The following is a 22,324-nucleotide window of genomic DNA, read 5'->3' as shown; positions in this document are numbered from 1 at the left end:
GGATCGCGGGAGGGCACCGGCTTGATTGTACACACATCGGAGACAAAGTTAAATTGAGAGGATCCTGGAGTTTTGATACATACAATTTTTGGACATGAGATTTAATGATTTGAAGTAATGACATTTTGTGATTTTATAATTATGATAAATGTGTTTTTAAATTGAAAAATTTGGTTTGAAATTCACAGTGTTACAAAAAATACATGATTAAAGAAATCATATTAGACATAATTGTAGGAACTGTTATGAAGGAAGTGACATGATGCTTTTCAATAGCTTCAAGAGGTGACTTAGCTTCAAATTTTGGCATCAAGACATGTCATCCTCCTACCATAAGCATGCCTATAACTAATGATAGTCCACCTGTCACACCCCAAAAACCAAAGGCGGAAACATTTCTGGGGTTGACTCCACGTTGAGTATCAAATCCAATGCACATAGTAAAACAGTAAACACAAAACATTACATTACATAATATTGTTTACATCTGTTTGAAAGAAAGGTTATACAAGTGTTATATATCATATGAACAAAAGTAAAGACGAGTCTTCGGAACGCTCCGTCTGTCACACCCCAAAACCAAGAACGGCGGAAACGTTCTGGGGCGGAGGACGTCATGTAGAGTATCACAACACAGTAAAAGTAAACAAGCAAACAACATCATCCATTGCATTAAATATATAATTTTAATACAAGCGTGTTCTGTACAGTTATAGACACCAAAAATATAATGTAAATCAAAATAATAAGATGAGTCTTGGATGCGCTCCATCTTCTCAAAAGCTGGCCTCGGTACCTGTCTACTGATGACCTGAGAATACAAGTTATTTTGAAAGAGTTTATCAGCATTAAGCTGGTGAGTTCATAAGTATTTTAGTGTCGGTGTTTGTTATCAAAACGTTTGAACATGTCTCAAGTGTAAGTTTGTAAAATGTATGTAAATGTTTGTAAGTGTTTGTAAAAGTTTGAATCTCTCAGAAAAACCTATATTTTCTATTAAAGTAGCCTTCTACCAAGGCTTAACTGTTTTGTATGTTCGTTTGTTGTAAAAGTGTGTAATTTCCCAAGTGTAACTATCATTAACAAAATATAGTTTGTACATTAATGTTTAAGTGACATAATCACTAAATATATGTAATGGGTAAATTATTGTAGTACTGTAGTGTTGTATTATAGGAACTACTGCTGTACTAACTACCTTAAACCGGATTTATATTAAGGTATCAGGTGATTAATTGTACCATACTATCGAACGGATAAACAACGACAAATGAATGGTCGTAAAACGGAATGACGTTTGGCACCCACAGACCTGCAGGTCCGGCTGTAGCTAGCAGCAAGGTGTAGGATAGTCAATCCAGTATAGATCTATACACAAACTCACGCTCTCCCTCCAAGAGAATTCTGGCTACAACTCGGGCCATGACATTTAAGGCATGCTCCAATACAGTGGATCACAATTGTTAACGTATGCATGTATATGTAATGTAATGTTACTTGTTCTAGTATCGTTGTATATGTTCTCTTCCTAGTATAGTTGTATATGTTCTTCTCTAGTATAGTTGTATATGTTCTTATAGTAATGTATATGTTTTCATAGTAATGTAATGTATATGATCTCATAGTACTAAGTATTGACTCATGAATGAACTGACTCATTGATCTAGCAATAGTATAAGTGTGATTCTGTGTTACCCCGATGGTAACTTACAAATGATGTACTGATACGCATGAATAAAGGAGTACTTTTATGTCTATATATGTACATATGATATATAATTAATATTGAAACGACCCTCGGACGGCTAACCGACATCCCACCAGACCACATCCAAATCAAGGAAAAGGAAATAGGGCGGACGGCCTTCCTAAGCCTTTTAAACATTTCTTATATATCTATACATATATGGGCATGAAATTTATAAGAAATATAATAAAGTTTAAATGAAATTATTTGGTAAGAAAAGAGTTTGTAAAACATTTTAGCGTAAGGCAGTTTGATAAACAGTTTGAACAGTGGTAAAATCATTGGTATTATAGTTATTAATCACATGTGATTGATGTAATAACTATAAGTATTTAACTTGTATTCCCCCCCCCCATAAAAGCATTTAAAACATTTAAAAGTATTTCAAAGGTTAATTAAAGGGGTATGAACTCACTTGTGGTGAGTGGATTGGATTGAAGTGTCGGATACTGTGCTAGGAGGCAAACGGAGACTTGTTCACACGCACGAGCCTAGTTATCATATAATGAGCATATATATAACTAATTAGCCAAATAATAACTAATAAAATTTGTTGGGACATTTTGAAACATGTAAAAACTTTGTATAAGTGTTATAGGTCCTAATGGTTGCTTCTAGGTTGTTGTGGGACAAGGCTAAAGGGGTTTAATGTTTCAAAAGGCCTTAATTATGTGTTTAACACTCAATAAACTCCACACAAGGAGTTTACAGTTGTAAACCCTTGAGTTTACGGCCGTGAACTCTCAACTTGGTGGTACATGGTGTTTTGAAGTGCTATTTGATTTCTAGAATAAGTTCTACTTGGTGGCTTAGTTCTTTGGGTAGTTTAGGGCATAGAAACACTCCCTTGAGGAGTTTACGGCCCCAAGGCCAATTCCCTTAGATTTTATGGCCGTAAACTCTCATGGGATGGGTATTTTTATTCTTTCAAGTCCCAAGCACAAGTAGGATAATATCTAGGCATTTGTTTAAGGCTAATGAGGACCCTAGGCACACTTTGGTGCCCTTGTTTGGTGTTTACAGCCTATGAGTATTACCTTGGCCGTAAACTCACTTTAAGGGGGTGCTTTTGATGTTTTAAAGTCCACAATTTAGCTAGGAATAAATGGGGGTTAATGTCTAAAGCTTTAGGAGTGGTTAGGGCACATTTTGGCCCTTGAATTTGGAGTTCACGGTCCAAGAAGTTCTTGGGCCGTGAACACCCTAAGCTTGGTGTTTTTTATTGTTTTCTAGCCTCAAATATACCTATATACAATCCTAAGCTAGTTACTAAACAAGGATATGGGACTAGGAAGCATTTATGCCTCTTTTTGGAGTTTACTCCCCAAGAACATTCTTGGGCAGTAAACTCCCGAATCTCACATATTTGACATGTAATCTATGTTATTAAGCATATAATAAGTATAATGAAACAACTATAGAAGTGTACTCACGATTTGGGATGAAAACCCGAAGATCCGTGAGAGAGAAAATGGCTTTTCTCTAGTTGGAAATGTGAATAATGAATGAATTTGGTTCAGAAATCTATTTATAGTCCAGAGATATTTTCGACAGAAAATATTTTTATTCCTGAAATGATTTCTAATATAACAGAGTGTTAGAATAACAGTGTTGCACAAAACCATAGTGCATCCACTCTCCTGATATTTACTGAAGTGTAAACCCTGGATTACTCCAACTTATACGAAAAGTCTGAAAATTGACTATGACTGTTATAACTTCTATTGAAGTGATATTGTTCGTACAGAGTGGAAATTCCGGGTTGTCACACTGTCTTCTCCAAAAGGTGGCGGTGTACCTGTCTAATGCTGACCTGAGAATACAAGCGATTTGAAAATCAACATAAAGCTGGTGAGTTCATAAGCGGTTTAGTTTTGAAAAGAACGAGTTTCCTTTGCTTTCCGAAAAAGATATTGTTCAAGAAAATCCCATATTTTCTTATGAAAACAGTTTAGTTATCTTTTGTTACAAATTCGAAAACGGTTTGTTATGTCATTCCAGGAAAATCCCATATTTTCCTAATAGTTTAGTTATTCGTTTGTCACTTTATTCGTTTCTAATTTCGTTACTAGTTGTTATGTTACTTCAGGAAAATCCCATATTTTCCTATGTGTTGAGGTTGGTTCTTAAGTTTAATTTCGAAGTACTAATGATTACCATACTCGTAGTATTAGTTAAGTATTCTAAACTCTTAGTTATTCTACATTCGAATGTCAATCATCTACTAACATAGTTGTATTTTCAAATATTTGGATTCACCAGAAACGTACATTACAGTATTTTCGATTATTCTGATGATTTCCAAAAGAGTACATTAGTTGTATTTTCGTATCTCTGGCGACATTCTAAGGTGGATGTATTCGAAACTCAGTAGAGGTCCAGAGGCATACTTTCGTATTAAATTCGAAACTCCAGTGACATTCAAGGCGTACACTAACTGTATATTCGAAGTCTTGATGTCATCCAAAGGCATTATTTCGCATTCGTAGTCCTATTTCTATTTGTATCCGTATTCGTTCTATCCTATTAGTTATATTCGTATTCGCATTTGTATTCGTACTAACCTAATAGTTATATTCATATTCGTATTCGTATTCGTATTCATACTATACTATTGGTTATATTCGTATTCGCATTCGTATCCGTGCTATACTATTGGTTATATTTGTATTTGTATTTCTTCTATCCTATTGGTTATATTCGTATTTGTATTCGTCTTCGTTCTATCCTATTAGTTATATTCGTATTCGCATTCGTATTCGTACTAACCTAATAGTTATATTTGTGTTCGTATTCGTACTATACTATTGGTTACATTCGTATTCGTATTCGTTTAGTATTAATCTTAGTTATGATTAGTATGATTTCTTTTGCAAAAATGTAATATAATTCAAAACACTTTTTATAGAAATCTCACTTTAGTCTGACAGTATACCCTGCAATTCGAATCATTAGTTATCACGATTTTCGATATTAGAAACATACATGAAATAAAACATTTGGACTGAAAATATGTTTAAGTACAAGATTTCCTTGTACTTTTTCTTGTATTCCCCCCCTGAAAACATTTGAAAAACATTGAAAAATATTTGAAAAAGGGTAGGGGTATGAACTCACCGGTTGAGAAACGCGTCAGTTTGGATCCTAAATGTCAGTTCTGGGTTCGCGAACGCACAAGATTCCTATGGATTATCAATTGATACACATTTGTATCTAATTAGGACTTGATTAATTTATTTGTTAGGGACATACACTTCTAGTTGCGGAAACACCCCATTACAAGTGTTTGGAAGGACCCGGGTGACATTTGGGGACACATATAGCTAGGATATTGAGTTTACTCTTCAAGAGTAAACTCATACTAGAGTTTTCGGCCCTAATGACATATTCCCCATGAGTTTACGGCCGTAAACTCATGGTGGGGTACTTTTGGTTGCTAAATGGCTTCAAAACACTTGGGGAATAATGCTAGACTTGGATTTTAAGCTTTGGAATGGATTGAAACTCACATAGGGACCATTTATTGGAGTTTACGGCTGTAAACATGGAGTTTACGGCCGTAAACTCCCCCCTCACATCCAATTCTTAAAGTTTTGGTCCTAAATCAATCACACATGATTTTAATGATTTTTCCTAAGCCTTGCATCAATTTTTGGGGGACTTTTGGCATGCTTTTAGGAGTTTACGGCCCATGAACACCCTCATGGCCATGAACTCTTATGAAAGGGTGATTTTATATGTTTTAAGGTCCAATACTTGTTTGTAAACAATTCTAGAATTTATCCCAAGGCTTTAGGTGTGTTAAAGTGGCATTTTAACACATTTAGAGGAGTTTACTCCCCAAGAGTATGAGTTTACGGCCCATGCATGTTCTTGGGCAGTAAACTCAAGTTTACTCCTCTAAATTTATGTTCAAGGTGTTCCAAGGTCAATTCCAATATTCTAAAATTCATATCTAAGCTTCAATGGTATTTTGGAAGGGTTTAAGGGCATAAAAACCCCATTTATATGAGTTTACGGCCCAAGCATGTTCTTGGGCAGTAAACTCATGTTTACTCTTCAAAATCCATGTTAAAGGCATTCTAAGTCCAGTCCATTAAGCCATTAAGCCATATCTAAGCTCCAAAGGTCGATTGGAAGGGTTTTTGGGCTCCAAAACCCATTTTATGTGAGTTCACGGCCTAGGACTGTTCTAGGGCCGTAAACTCATGAATATGGTCCTATTCCATGATTTGAACTCGAATTTGAAGGTCTAAGATGTTATACTAGGAGTTAGGGTAGTTACCTTGGTGATTTGGAGCTTAAATTTGATGATTTTGGACCTAATTCTTGAGTTTGAGGAGAGAGGTTAGAGAGAGAGTAGAGAGAGGAAGCAAAAGCTTCAAATGAATGTTTAAACATGTTTAAATAGGTCCAAAAACTTGGACACGATGGAATTCTACCCGATACCGGCATTAAACGAGGCTTTTGGTCGCACCCGATTAAGTTGTCGTTATTCGACGGGATAGAATTTAGAAATTTTAAGTTAATGATTTTGGGCCATTTTCATGCGTTCCTAAGGGGTTTGGACACTCATTAGATTATAATAAACATATAAGTTTAAATAATTTAGCCCGAAACGAAATCGGAACGAATCGATAAACGGCGAATTTTTACGGATAGAACGGGTTTTTCGGCGATGGAAAATTCCGGGTTGTTACATTATCCCCCCGTTAGAGGGAATTTCGTCCTGAAATTCGAAGATTAAGATACCAAACATGAATTGGAATGAGATACGGATGGATTTGATGCTCCGAGTTTTCACGCTCCTTATTGGAATCGGGTCTCCGCTTGACGTTCCAACGAACCCTCCCCATCGGGACGTGTCTTGGTTTCGTTGGGTAGATACTTCTTAAGGACCGAGACGTAAAGTATCAGATGGGTGTTACTAAGTTCCAAGGGTAACCGGAGTTTGAAGGTTACGGAATCGTTCCTACGAGGATCGCGAAGGGTCTATTGTTACTAAGTTACAGGTTTCTATAGGTATCTCTGGTGCCGACTAATTCCCTATCATCTTAGCTTTTGGAAGGTTCACGGGTATGACTGCTTTGCTTATCTACCTAACCAGGGAAGATGGTTGACCGAAGGGCACCACTACGAACTCATGGTGATCATGCCAGGTCCTGGTCGTTGTATTGGATACATCATCCTCCCGGAGGTTCGATTACGAGGCAGTCCCAGGGATTAGGTCGATATGAAACTTGACTAGACGTTCGGAAGGAATTCTCGAGAATTTTCGGGAAAGGCATCGGGGAAAGAGTTGCAGACTTCCCGTTTCCCGAATATCACACGGACGAGGAATTTATGGGAAACTTTCTAAGCTTTGATACATGAAGATGCGGAGGTTGGATTTAGGTTTGATACCGAGAATCATGAGAGTCGTGTCAGAAGAAGGATTCGGACGGACGACCCTTTTGAGAACAAGAATAACAACATGAATGAGACTCAGTCATTCCATGCCTAGATTGCATCAAAGCTTTCCATAAAAAAGTTTATCATTAGATCGAATGGAAAGGAATAATTATCCGGATTGAGGATACGATCTGTAGGTATGACGTTAACATTCTCTTTCTCACTGGTCGGTCATCTCGATGGTACACGTTTCAATTACTAACGAAGGATTTAGTTTAGAAAGATATTTGAATGAATGGTTAGCAAATTCTTACAGCATTAGAATCGAAAAGGGTTACGGGCACAAGATTCATCGAGGAGGAGTATACTTGTTGCAACGGTGGGGTCAGCGGCTGTCCTTTCTTGTCCCATAGCTAGGACTCTCCCGGTGTTGCCGGATGTTACTGTCTTAGGACAGTTTTGTTTATAATGCCCTATATCTCCACAGCTGTAGCAGGTTTGACCGATACCAGCTCCGGAAGCTTGACTAGTTGATGGGGTTGGGGTTTTGCAGCTTCGCGCGAGGTGACCTTCCTGGCCACAGATTCTACAAAACTTTGCACGACAAGGGCCAGGGATGCGATGGTGGTAGCTACATCGGTCACACCACGGGAGGATACTGGCATATCCGGTGACAGGTGCTTGGGCTGAGGAACCTACAACAGATACAGCAACAGGGGTAGTGGCAGCGTGGACTGCCACTATCTGCTGTTTCTTCGAGGGTTCTGGGGAAGACTGACTCTTCTTCTTCTTTTTCCAAAACTTCCTTTTCTCGCCACTCTTTTCTGTTGGCTCGGGAGTGGTGTCTGCTTCCTCTTGGTCAGCATTGTGATCGATCAGGGTTTGCGCTAGACATTTGGCACTGTCATAGGAATCCGGCTTCGCCGCTATAACGTTCCCTTTTGTTGGCTGGGTTAATCCCCAGATGAACCTCTCTACCTTTTTGCTCTCTGGGGTAACCATTCCCGGACAAAGCAGTGCTAAGTCATCAAATCTGGATGTGTAGGCGGCGATATCGGAACCTTTCATCTTCAGGTTCCACAGTTCATGCTCCAGCTTCTGGATTTCACCCCGAGGGCAATACTCCACGCATAGTAGTTCCTTCATAACTTCCCATCCCATAGCATTGGCTACAGGTAGAGTCAAGGATTTGACTCGGCCGTTCCACCAAGTCAAAGCTTTATCGATGAGCATACAAGCGGCAAATTTTACCTTGTCGGATTCCGAACCGGCACAAATCTCAAAGATAGATTCGATTTTCTCTAACCACCGAGTTAGAGCAATGACACCCCCTGTGCCATCGAAGAATGTGGGTTTTGCGTTCATAAAGTCTTTATAGGAACACTCCTTCCGGTGTCCTTGATTACCTTCCGGGTTTTGGGTTTGGGTACCACCCCCTGAACCACTAGGGTTTAGTTGAGATAGGGTGGCTGATATTGTGGCTGTAATGGCTGCCTGAAGTGTTTCCAGATCGATTTGAATAGGAGGTGGTGGCGGCGGAGGGTTGTTGGTATTCTTCGAGTTGGGTCTCTTTCTTGGAGGCATCTTGATCTAAAAAAATCAGGAAAGGGAGGATCATAAGTCCTCTGAATTGAATCATGAGATATGGATCAGGAGATATCTCATCAAGACATATTTAACATTATATTAAGCGATAAGGCAGGAAAGAGTTATCAAAGCAAATGATTTATCGCTAAAGGAATGATCAAGGAACAACGCGTATACGAGGATTTCTACAAAGGATCGACTTGAGAAATACTCCCATAGTATTTCATGGTTCGCTGCAACGACGGCTCGTTGTTTGGGGTATTAGGTAAGTTTTAGGTATGCTGCATACCACAGTTACTCCCAAGCACATGTTGGCCGTGTCTCGAATGAATATAGTTGGCCAGGCTATATTGATCCTAGACACGACTACATAACTGCCCAGGTTTAACCGCAGCGTACAACACCCATTTACTTATATTTTGTTCTACTTGTAGTTACGGATCTCGACGGTTCGGTATACTTGTATACTTTAGAAAATACTTATATTTGTAGAGTATACTTTTAGTTCAGAGCACTTAGGCCCCTTAATGTTTATAGTCTTATACCATGTAAGCTTTGGTATACTAGTTCACTATAAACAAGGGCTCTGATACCAATCTATCACACCCCGAAAACCAAAGGCGGAAACATTTCCGGGGTTGACTCCACGTTGAGTATCAAATCGAATGCACATAGTAAAACAGTAAACACAAAACATTACATTACATAATATTGTTTACATCTGTTTGAAAGAAAGGTTATACAAGTGTTATATATCATATGAACAAAAGTAAAGACGAGTCTTCGGAACGCTCCGTCTTCTCCAAAAGGTGGCGGTGTACCTGTCTAACGCTGACCTGAGAATACAAGCGGTTTGAAAATCAACATAAAGCTGGTCAGTTCATAAACGGTTTAGTTTTGAAAAGAACGAGTTTCCTTTGCTTTCCAAAAAAGTTATTGTTCAAGAAAATCTCATATTTTCTTCGAAAACAGTTTAGTTATCTTTTGTTACAAATTCGAAAACAGTTTGTTATGTCATTCCAGGAAAATCCCATATTTTCCTAATAGTTTAGTTATTCGTTTGTTACTTTATTCGTTTCTAATTTCGTTACTAGTTGTTATGTTACTTCAAGAAAATCTCATATTTTCCTATGTGTTGAGGTTGGTTCTTAAGTTTAATTTCGAAGTACTAATGATTACCATACTCGTAGTATTAGTTAAGTATTCTAAACTCTTAGTTATTCTACATTCGAATGTCTATCATCTACTAACTTAGTTGTATTTTCGAATATTTGGATTCACCAGAAACATACATTACACTATTTTCGATTATTCTGATGATTTCCAAAAGAGTACATTAGTTGTATTTTCGTATCTCTGGCGACATTCTAAGGTGTATGTATTCGAAACTCAGTAGAGGTCCAGAGGCGTACTTTCGTATTAAATTCGAAACTCCAGTGACATTCAAGGCGTACACTAACCGTATATTCGAAGTCTTGATGTCATCCAAAGGCATTATTTCGCATTCGTAATCCTATTTCTATTTGTATTCGTATTCGTTCTATCCTATTAGTTATATTCGTATTCGCATTCGTATTCGTACTAACCTAATAGTTATATTCGTATTCGTATTCATACTATACTATTGGTTATATTCGTATTCGCATTCATATTCGTACTATACTATTGGTTATATTTGTATTCGTATTTGTTCTATCCTATTGGTTATATTCATATTCGTATTCGTATTCGTTCTATCCTATTAGTTATATTCGTATTCGCATTCGTATTCGTACTAACCTAATAGTTATATTCGTATTCGTATTCGTATTCGTACTATACTATTGGTTACATTCGTATTCGTATTCGTTTAGTATTAATCTTAGTTATGATTAGTATGATTTCTTTTGCAAAAATGTAATATAATTCAAAACACTTTTCATAGAAATCTCACTTTAGTCTGACAGTATACCCTGCAATTCGAATCATTAGTTATCACGATTTTTGATATTAGAAACATACATGAAATAAAACATTTGGACTGAAAATATGTTTAAGTACAAGATTTCCTTGTACTTTTGCTTGTATTCCCCCCCCTGAAAACATTTGAAAAACATTGAAAAATATTTGAAAAATGGTAGGGGTATGAACTCACCGGTTGAGAAACGCGTCAGTTTGGATCCTAAATGTCAGTTCTGGGTTCGCGAACGCACAAGATTCCTATGGATTATCAATTGATACACATTTGTATCTAATTAGGACTTGATTAATTTATTTGTTAGGGACATACACTTCTAGTTGCGGAAACACCCCATTACAAGTGTTTGGAAGGACCCGGGTGACATTTGGGGACACATATAGCTAGGATATTGAGTTTACTCTTCAAGAGTAAACTCATACTAGAGTTTTCGGCCCTAATGACATATTCCCCATGAGTTTACGGCCGTAAACTCATGGTGGGGTACTTTTGGTTGCTAAATGGCTTCAAAACACTTGGGGAATAATGCTAGACTTGGATTTTAAGCTTTGGAATGGATTGAAACTCACATAGGGACCATTTATTGGAGTTTATGGCTGTAAACATGGAGTTTACGGCCGTAAACTCCCCCCTCACATCCAATTCTTAAATTTTTGGTCCTAAATCAATCACACATGATTTTAATGATTTTTCCTAAGCCTTGCATCAATTTTTAGGGGACTTTTGGCATGCTTTTAGGAGTTTACGGCCCATGAACACCCTCATGGCCGTGAACTCTTATGAAAGGGTGATTTTATATGTTTTAAGGTCCAATACTTGTTTGTAAACAATTCTAGAATTTATCCCAAGGCTTTAGGTGTGTTAAAGTGGCATTTTAACACATTTAGAGGAGTTTACTCCCCAAGAGTATGAGTTTACGGCCGCAAGCATGTTCTTGGGCAGTAAACTCAAGTTTACTCCTCTAAATTTATGTTCAAGGTGTTCCAAGGTCAATTCCAATATTCTAAAATTCATATCTAAGCTTCAATGGTATTTTGGAAGGGTTTAAGGTCATAAAACCCCCATTTATATGATTTTACGGCCCAAGCATGTTCTTGGGCAGTAAACTCATGTTTACTCTTCAAAATCCATGTTAAAGGCCTTCTAAGTCCAGTCCATTAAGCCATTAAGCCATATCTAAGCTCCAAAGGTCGATTGGAAGGGTTTTTGGGCTCCAAAACCCATTTTATGTGAGTTCACGGCCTAGGACTGTTCTAGGGCCGTAAACTCATGAATATGGTCCTATTCCATGATTTGAACTCGAATTTGAAGGTCTAAGATGTTATACTAGGAGTTAGGGTAGTTACCTTGGTGAGTTGGAGCTTAAATTTGATGATTTTGGACCTAATTCTTGAGTTTGAGGAGAGAGGTTAGAGAGAGAGTAGAGAGAGGAAGCAAAAGCTTCAAATGAATGTTTAAACATGTTTAAATAGGTCCAAAAACTTGGACACGATGGAATTCTACCCGATACCGGCATTAAACGGGGCTTTTGGTCGCACCCGATTAAGTTGTCGTTATTCGACGGGATAGAATTTAGAAATTTCAAGTTAATGATTTTGGGCCATTTTCATGGGTTCCTAAGGGGTTTGGACACTCGTTAGATTATAATAAACATATAAGTTTAAATAATTTAGCCCGAAACGAAATCGGAACGAATCGATAAACGGCGAATTTTTACGGATAGAACGGGTTTTTCGGCGATGGAAAATTCCGGGTTGTTACATTATCCCCCCGTTAGAGGGAATTTCGTCCCGAAATTCGAAGATTAAGATACCAAACATGAATTGGAATGAGATACGGATGGATTTGATGCTCCGAGTTTTCACGCTCCCTATTGGAATCGGGTCTCCGCTTGACGTTCCAACGAACCCTCCCCATCGGGACGTGTCTTGGTTTCGTTGGGTAGATACTTCTTAAGGACCGAGACGTAAAGTATCAGATGGGTGTTACTAAGTTCCAAGGGTAACCGGAGTTTGAAGGTTACGGAATCGTTCCTACGAGGATCGCGAAGGGTCTATTGTTACTAAGTTACAGGTTTCTATAGGTATCTCTGGTGCCGACTAATTCCCTATCATCTTAGCTTTTGGAAGGTTCACGGGTATGACTACTTTGCTTATCTACATAACCAGGGAAGATGGTTGACCGAAGGGCACCACTACGAACTCATGGTGATCATGCCAGGTCCTGGTCGTTGTATTGGATACATCATCCTCCCGGAGGTTCGGTTACGAGGCAGTTCCAGGGATTAGGTCGATATGAAACTTGACTAGACGTTCGGAAGGAATTCTCGAGAATTTTCGGGAAAGGCATCGGGGAAAGAGTTGCAGACTTCCCGTTTCCCGAATATCACACGGACGAGGAATGTATGGGAAACTTTCTAAGCTTTGATACACGAAGATGCGGAGGTTGGATTTAGGTTTGATACCGAGAATCATGAGAGTCGTGTCAGAAGAAGGATTCGGACGGACGACCCTTTTGAGAACAAGAATAACAACATGAATGAGACTCAGTCATTCCATGCCTAGATTGCATCAAAGCTTTCCATAAAAAAGTTTATCATTAGATCGAATGGAAAGGAATAATTATCCGGATTGAGGATACGATCTGTAGGTATGACGTTAACATTCTCTTTCTCACTGGTCGGTCATCTCGATGGTACACGTTTCAATTACTAACGAAGGATTTAGTTTAGAAAGATATTTGAATGAATGGTTAGCAAATTCTTACAACATTAGAATCGAAAATGGTTACGGGCACAAGATTCATCGAGGAGGAGTATACTTGTGGCAACGGTGGGGTCAGCGGCTGTCCTTTCTTGTCCCATAGCTAGGACTCTCCCGGTGTTGCCGGATGTTACTGTCTTAGGACAGTTTTGTTTATAATGCCCTATATCTCCACAGCTGTAGCAGGTTTGACCGATACCAGCTCCGGAAGCTTGACTAGTTGATGGGGTTGGGGTTTTGCAGCTTCGCGCGAGGTGACCTTCCTGGCCACAGATTCTACAAAACTTTGCACGACAAGGGCCAGGGATGCGATGGTGGTAGCTACATCGGTCACACCACGGGAGGATACTGGCATATCCGGTGACAGGTGCTTGGGCTGAGGAACCTACAACAGATACAGCAACAGGGGTAGTGGCAGCGTGGACTGCCACTATCTGCTGTTTCTTCGAGGGTTCTGTGGAAGACTGACTCTTCTTCTTCTTTTTCCAAAACTTCCTTTTCTCGCCACTCTTTTCTGTTGGCTCGGGAGTGGTGTCTGCTTCCTCTTGGTCAGCATTGTGATCGATCAGGGTTTGCGCTAGACATTTGGCACTGTCATAGGAATCCGGCTTCGCCGCTATAACGTTCCCTTTTGTTGGCTGGGTTAATCCCTAGATGAACCTCTCTACCTTTTTGCTCTCCGGGGTAACCATTCCCGGACAAAGCAGTGCTAAGTCATCAAATCTGGATGTGTAGGCGGCGATATCGGAACCTTTCATCTTCAGGTTCCACAGTTCATGCTCCAGCTTCTGGATTTCACCCCGAGGGCAATACTCCACGCGTAGTAGTTCCTTCATAACTTCCCATCCCATAGCATTGGCTACAGGTAGAGTCAAGGATTTGACTCGGCCGTTCCACCAAGTCAAAGCTTTATCGATGAGCGTACAAGCGGCAAATTTTACCTTGTCGGATTCCGAACAGGCACAAATCTCAAAGATAGATTCGATTTTCTCTAACCACCGAGTTAGAGCAATGACACCCCCTGTGCCATCGAAGAATGTGGGTTTTGCGTTCATAAAGTCTTTATAGGAACACTCCTTCCGGTGTCCTTGATTACCTTCCGGGTTTTGGGTTTGGGTACCACCCCCTGAACCACTAGGGTTTAGTTGAGATAGGGTGGCTGATATTGTGGCTGTAATGGCTGCCTGAAGTGTTTCCAGATCAATTTGAATAGGAGGTGGTGGCGGCGGAGGGTTGTTGGTATTCTTCGAGCTGGGTCTCTTTCTTGGAGGCATCTTGATCTAAAAAGATCAGGAAAGGGAGGATCATAAGTCCTCTGAATTGAATCATGAGATATGGATCAGGGGATATCTCATCAAGACATATTTAACATTATATTAAGCGATAAGGCAGGAAAGAGTTATCAAATCAAATGATTTATCGCTAAAGGAATGATCAAGGAACAACGCGTATACGAGGATTTCTACAAAGGATCGACTTGAGAAATACTCCCATAGTATTTCATGGTTCGCTGCAACGACGGCTCGTTGTTTGGGGTATTGGGTAAGTTTTAGGTATGCTGCATACCACAGTCACTCCCAAGCACATGTTGGCCGTGTCTCGAATGAATATAGTTGGCCAGGCTATATTGATCCTAGACACGACTACATAACTGCCCAGGTTTAACCGCAGCGTACAACACCCATTTACTTATATTTTGTTCTACTTGTAGTTACGGATCTCGACGGTTCGGTATACTTGTATACTTTAGAAAATACTTATATTTGTAGAGTATACTTTTAGTTCAGAGCACTTAGGCCCCTTAATGTTTATAGTCTTATACCATGTAAGCTTTGGTATACTAGTTCACTATAAACAAGGGCTCTGATACCAATCTATCACACCCCGAAAACCAAAGGCGGAAACATTTCCGGGGTTGACTCCACGTTGAGTATCAAATCGAATGCACATAGTAAAACAGTAAACACAAAACATTACATTACATAATATTGTTTACATCTGTTTGAAAGAAAGGTTATACAAGTGTTATATATCATATGAACAAAAGTAAAGACGAGTCTTCGGAACGCTCCGTCTTCTCCAAAAGGTGGCGGTGTACCTGTCTAACGCTGACCTGAGAATAAAAGCGGTTTGAAAATCAACATAAAGCTGGTGAGTTCATAAACGGTTTAGTTTTGAAAAGAACGAGTTTCCTTTGCTTTCCAAAAAAGTTATTGTTCAAGAAAATCTCATATTTTCTTATGAAAACAGTTTAGTTATCTTTTGTTACAAATTCGAAAACAGTTTGTTATGTCATTCCAGGAAAATCCCATATTTTCCTAATAGTTTAGTTATTCGTTTGTTACTTTATTCGTTTCTAATTTCGTTACTAGTTGTTATGTTACTTCAAGAAAATCTCATATTTTCCTATGTGTTGAGGTTGGTTCTTAAGTTTAATTTCGAAGTACTAATGATTACCATACTCGTAGTATTAGTTAAGTATTCTAAACTCTTAGTTATTCTACATTCGAATGTCTATCATCTACTAACTTAGTTGTATTTTCGAATATTTGGATTCACCAGAAACATACATTACAGTATTTTCGATTATTCTGATGATTTCCAAAAGAGTACATTAGTTGTATTTTCGTATCTCTAGCGACATTCTAAGGTGTATGTATTCGAAACTCAGTAGAGGTCCAGAGGCGTACTTTCGTATTAAATTCGAAACTCCAGTGACATTCAAGGCGTACACTAACCGTATATTCGAAGTCTTGATGTCATCCAAAGGCATTATATCGCATTCGTAATCCTATTTCTATTTGTATTCGTATTCGTTCTATCCTATTAGTTATATTCGTATTCGCATTCGTATTCGTACTAACCTAATAGTTATATTCGTATTCGTATTCATACTATACTATTGGTTATATTCGTATTCGCATTCATATTCGTACTATACTATTGGTTATATTTGTATTCGTATTTGTTCTATCCTATTGGTTATATTCATATTCGTATTCGTATTCGTTCTATCCTATTAGTTATATTCGTATTCGCATTCGTATTCGTACTAACCTAATAGTTATATTCGTATTCGTATTCGTACTATACTATTGGTTACATTCGTATTCGTATTCGTTTAGTATTAATCTTAGTTGTGATTAGTATGATTTCTTTTGCAAAAATGTAATATAATTCAAAACACTTTTCATAGAAATCTCACTTTAGTCTGACAGTATACCCTGCAATTCGAATCATTAGTTATCACGATTTTTGATATTAGAAACATACATGAAATAAAACATTTGGACTGAAAATATGTTTAAGTACAAGATTTCCTTGTACTTTTGCTTGTATTCCCCCCCCTGAAAACATTTGAAAAACATTGAAAAATATTTGAAAAATGGTAGGGGTATGAACTCACCGGTTGAGAAACGCGTCAGTTTGGATCCTAAATGTCAGTTCTGGGTTCGCGAACGCACAAGATTCCTATGGATTATCAATTGATACACATTTGTATCTAATTAGGACTTGATTAATTTATTTGTTAGGGACATACACTTCTAGTTGCGGAAACACCCCATTACAAGTGTTTGGAAGGACCCGGGTGACATTTGGGGACACATATAGCTAGGATATTGAGTTTACTCTTCAAGAGTAAACTCATACTAGAGTTTTCGGCCCTAATGACATATTCCCCATGAGTTTACGGCCGTAAACTCATGGTGGGGTACTTTTGGTTGCTAAATGGCTTCAAAACACTTGGGGAATAATGCTAGACTTGGATTTTAAGCTTTGGAATGGATTGAAACTCACATAGGGACCATTTATTGGAGTTTATGGCTGTAAACATGGAGTTTACGGCCGTAAACTCCCCCCTCACATCCAATTCTTAAATTTTTGGTCCTAAATCAATCACACATGATTTTAATGATTTTTCCTAAGCCTTGCATCAATTTTTAGGGGACTTTTGGCATGCTTTTAGGAGTTTACGGCCCATGAACACCCTCATGGCCGTGAACTCTTATGAAAGGGTGATTTTATATGTTTTAAGGTCCAATACTTGTTTGTAAACAATTCTAGAATTTATCCCAAGGCTTTAGGTGTGTTAAAGTGGCATTTTAACACATTTAGAGGAGTTTACTCCCCAAGAGTATGAGTTTACGGCCGCAAGCATGTTCTTGGGCAGTAAACTCAAGTTTACTCCTCTAAATTTATGTTCAAGGTGTTCCAAGGTCAATTCCAATATTCTAAAATTCATATCTAAGCTTCAATGGTATTTTGGAAGGGTTTAAGGTCATAAAACCCCCATTTATATGATTTTACGGCCCAAGCATGTTCTTGGGCAGTAAACTCATGTTTACTCTTCAAAATCCATGTTAAAGGCCTTCTAAGTCCAGTCCATTAAGCCATTAAGCCATATCTAAGCTCCAAAGGTCGATTGGAAGGGTTTTTGGGCTCCAAAACCCATTTTATGTGAGTTCACGGCCTAGGACTGTTCTAGGGCCGTAAACTCATGAATATGGTCCTATTCCATGATTTGAACTCGAATTTGAAGGTCTAAGATGTTATACTAGGAGTTAGGGTAGTTACCTTGGTGAGTTGGAGCTTAAATTTGATGATTTTGGACCTAATTCTTGAGTTTGAGGAGAGAGGTTAGAGAGAGAGTAGAGAGAGGAAGCAAAAGCTTCAAATGAATGTTTAAACATGTTTAAATAGGTCCAAAAACTTGGACACGATGGAATTCTACCCGATACCGGCATTAAACGGGGCTTTTGGTCGCACCCGATTAAGTTGTCGTTATTCGACGGGATAGAATTTAGAAATTTCAAGTTAATGATTTTGGGCCATTTTCATGGGTTCCTAAGGGGTTTGGACACTCGTTAGATTATAATAAACATATAAGTTTAAATAATTTAGCCCGAAACGAAATCGGAACGAATCGATAAACGGCGAATTTTTACGGATAGAACGGGTTTTTCGGCGATGGAAAATTCCGGGTTGTTACATTATCCCCCCGTTAGAGGGAATTTCGTCCCGAAATTCGAAGATTAAGATACCAAACATGAATTGGAATGAGATACGGATGGATTTGATGCTCCGAGTTTTCACGCTCCCTATTGGAATCGGGTCTCCGCTTGACGTTCCAACGAACCCTCCCCATCGGGACGTGTCTTGGTTTCGTTGGGTAGATACTTCTTAAGGACCGAGACGTAAAGTATCAGATGGGTGTTACTAAGTTCCAAGGGTAACCGGAGTTTGAAGGTTACGGAATCGTTCCTACGAGGATCGCGAAGGGTCTATTGTTACTAAGTTACAGGTTTCTATAGGTATCTCTGGTGCCGACTAATTCCCTATCATCTTAGCTTTTGGAAGGTTCACGGGTATGACTGCTTTGCTTATCTACATAACCAGGGAAGATGGTTGACCGAAGGGCACCACTACGAACTCATGGTGATCATGCCAGGTCCTGGTCGTTGTATTGGATACATCATCCTCCCGGAGGTTCGGTTACGAGGCAGTTCCAGGGATTAGGTCGATATGAAACTTGACTAGACGTTCGGAAGGAATTCTCGAGAATTTTCGGGAAAGGCATCGGGGAAAGAGTTGCAGACTTCCCGTTTCCCGAATATCACACGGACGAGGAATGTATGGGAAACTTTCTAAGCTTTGATACACGAAGATGCGGAGGTTGGATTTAGGTTTGATACCGAGAATCATGAGAGTCGTGTCAGAAGAAGGATTCGGACGGACGACCCTTTTGAGAACAAGAATAACAACATGAATGAGACTCAGTCATTCCATGCCTAGATTGCATCAAAGCTTTCCATAAAAAAGTTTATCATTAGATCGAATGGAAAGGAATAATTATCCGGATTGAGGATACGATCTGTAGGTATGACGTTAACATTCTCTTTCTCACTGGTCGGTCATCTCGATGGTACACGTTTCAATTACTAACGAAGGATTTAGTTTAGAAAGATATTTGAATGAATGGTTAGCAAATTCTTACAACATTAGAATCGAAAATGGTTACGGGCACAAGATTCATCGAGGAGGAGTATACTTGTGGCAACGGTGGGGTCAGCGGCTGTCCTTTCTTGTCCCATAGCTAGGACTCTCCCGGTGTTGCCGGATGTTACTGTCTTAGGACAGTTTTGTTTATAATGCCCTATATCTCCACAGCTGTAGCAGGTTTGACCGATACCAGCTCCGGAAGCTTGACTAGTTGATGGGGTTGGGGTTTTGCAGCTTCGCGCGAGGTGACCTTCCTGGCCACAGATTCTACAAAACTTTGCACGACAAGGGCCAGGGATGCGATGGTGGTAGCTACATCGGTCACACCACGGGAGGATACTGGCATATCCGGTGACAGGTGCTTGGGCTGAGGAACCTACAACAGATACAGCAACAGGGGTAGTGGCAGCGTGGACTGCCACTATCTGCTGTTTCTTCGAGGGTTCTGTGGAAGACTGACTCTTCTTCTTCTTTTTCCAAAACTTCCTTTTCTCGCCACTCTTTTCTGTTGGCTCGGGAGTGGTGTCTGCTTCCTCTTGGTCAGCATTGTGATCGATCAGGGTTTGCGCTAGACATTTGGCACTGTCATAGGAATCCGGCTTCGCCGCTATAACGTTCCCTTTTGTTGGCTGGGTTAATCCCTAGATGAACCTCTCTACCTTTTTGCTCTCCGGGGTAACCATTCCCGGACAAAGCAGTGCTAAGTCATCAAATCTGGATGTGTAGGCGGCGATATCGGAACCTTTCATCTTCAGGTTCCACAGTTCATGCTCCAGCTTCTGGATTTCACCCCGAGGGCAATACTCCACGCGTAGTAGTTCCTTCATAACTTCCCATCCCATAGCATTGGCTACAGGTAGAGTCAAGGATTTGACTCGGCCGTTCCACCAAGTCAAAGCTTTATCGATGAGCGTACAAGCGGCAAATTTTACCTTGTCGGATTCCGAACAGGCACAAATCTCAAAGATAGATTCGATTTTCTCTAACCACCGAGTTAGAGCAATGACACCCCCTGTGCCATCGAAGAATGTGGGTTTTGCGTTCATAAAGTCTTTATAGGAACACTCCTTCCGGTGTCCTTGATTACCTTCCGGGTTTTGGGTTTGGGTACCACCCCCTGAACCACTAGGGTTTAGTTGAGATAGGGTGGCTGATATTGTGGCTGTAATGGCTGCCTGAAGTGTTTCCAGATCAATTTGAATAGGAGGTGGTGGCGGCGGAGGGTTGTTGGTATTCTTCGAGCTGGGTCTCTTTCTTGGAGGCATCTTGATCTAAAAAGATCAGGAAAGGGAGGATCATAAGTCCTCTGAATTGAATCATGAGATATGGATCAGGGGATATCTCATCAAGACATATTTAACATTATATTAAGCGATAAGGCAGGAAAGAGTTATCAAATCAAATGATTTATCGCTAAAGGAATGATCAAGGAACAACGCGTATACGGGGATTTCTACAAAGGATCGACTTGAGAAATACTCCCATAGTATTTCATGGTTCGCTGCAACGACGGCTCGTTGTTTGGGGTATTGGGTAAGTTTTAGGTATGCTGCATACCACAGTCACTCCCAAGCACATGTTGGCCGTGTCTCGAATGAATATAGTTGGCCAGGCTATATTGATCCTAGACACGACTACATAACTGCCCAGGTTTAACCGCAGCGTACAACACCCATTTACTTATATTTTGTTCTACTTGTAGTTACGGATCTCGACGGTTCGGTATACTTGTATACTTTAGAAAATACTTATATTTGTAGAGTATACTTTTAGTTCAGAGCACTTAGGCCCCTTAATGTTTATAGTCTTATACCATGTAAGCTTTGGTATACTAGTTCACTATAAACAAGGGCTCTGATACCAATCTATCACACCCCGAAAACCAAAGGCGGAAACATTTCCGGGGTTGACTCCACGTTGAGTATCAAATCGAATGCACATAGTAAAACAGTAAACACAAAACATTACATTACATAATATTGTTTACATCTGTTTGAAAGAAAGGTTATACAAGTGTTATATATCATATGAACAAAAGTAAAGACGAGTCTTCGGAACGCTCCGTCTTCTCCAAAAGGTGGCGGTGTACCTGTCTAACGCTGACCTGAGAATAAAAGCGGTTTGAAAATCAACATAAAGCTGGTGAGTTCATAAACGGTTTAGTTTTGAAAAGAACGAGTTTCCTTTGCTTTCCAAAAAAGTTATTGTTCAAGAAAATCTCATATTTTCTTATGAAAACAGTTTAGTTATCTTTTGTTACAAATTCGAAAACAGTTTGTTATGTCATTCCAGGAAAATCCCATATTTTCCTAATAGTTTAGTTATTCGTTTGTTACTTTATTCGTTTCTAATTTCGTTACTAGTTGTTATGTTACTTCAAGAAAATCTCATATTTTCCTATGTGTTGAGGTTGGTTCTTAAGTTTAATTTCGAAGTACTAATGATTACCATACTCGTAGTATTAGTTAAGTATTCTAAACTCTTAGTTATTCTACATTCGAATGTCTATCATCTACTAACTTAGTTGTATTTTCGAATATTTGGATTCACCAGAAACATACATTACAGTATTTTCGATTATTCTGATGATTTCCAAAAGAGTACATTAGTTGTATTTTCGTATCTCTGGCGACATTCTAAGGTGTATGTATTCGAAACTCAGTAGAGGTCCAGAGGCGTACTTTCGTATTAAATTCGAAACTCCAGTGACATTCAAGGCGTACACTAACCGTATATTCGAAGTCTTGATGTCATCCAAAGGCATTATATCGCATTCGTAATCCTATTTCTATTTGTATTCGTATTCGTTCTATCCTATTAGTTATATTCGTATTCGCATTCGTATTCGTACTAACCTAATAGTTATATTCGTATTCGTAT

At 39.1% G+C, this 22,324-nt stretch overlaps 1 pseudogene; it reads right to left on the bottom strand.

The window, feature by feature from the left end:
- Positions 1-22,324, bottom strand: part of LOC145096246 (2-succinylbenzoate--CoA ligase, chloroplastic/peroxisomal-like) — a 35,547-nt pseudogene that overhangs the window by 3,966 nt on the left and 9,257 nt on the right.

The sequence above is a fragment of the Lactuca serriola genome, chromosome 3, assembly GCF_051521515.1.
Source record: "Lactuca serriola cultivar US96UC23 chromosome 3, Lser_US96UC23_V15, whole genome shotgun sequence".
Lineage (NCBI taxonomy): Eukaryota > Viridiplantae > Streptophyta > Magnoliopsida > Asterales > Asteraceae > Lactuca > Lactuca serriola.
The sequence above is the reverse complement of the archived record's forward strand: the minus strand, read 5'-3'. Positions and strand labels throughout refer to the sequence as shown.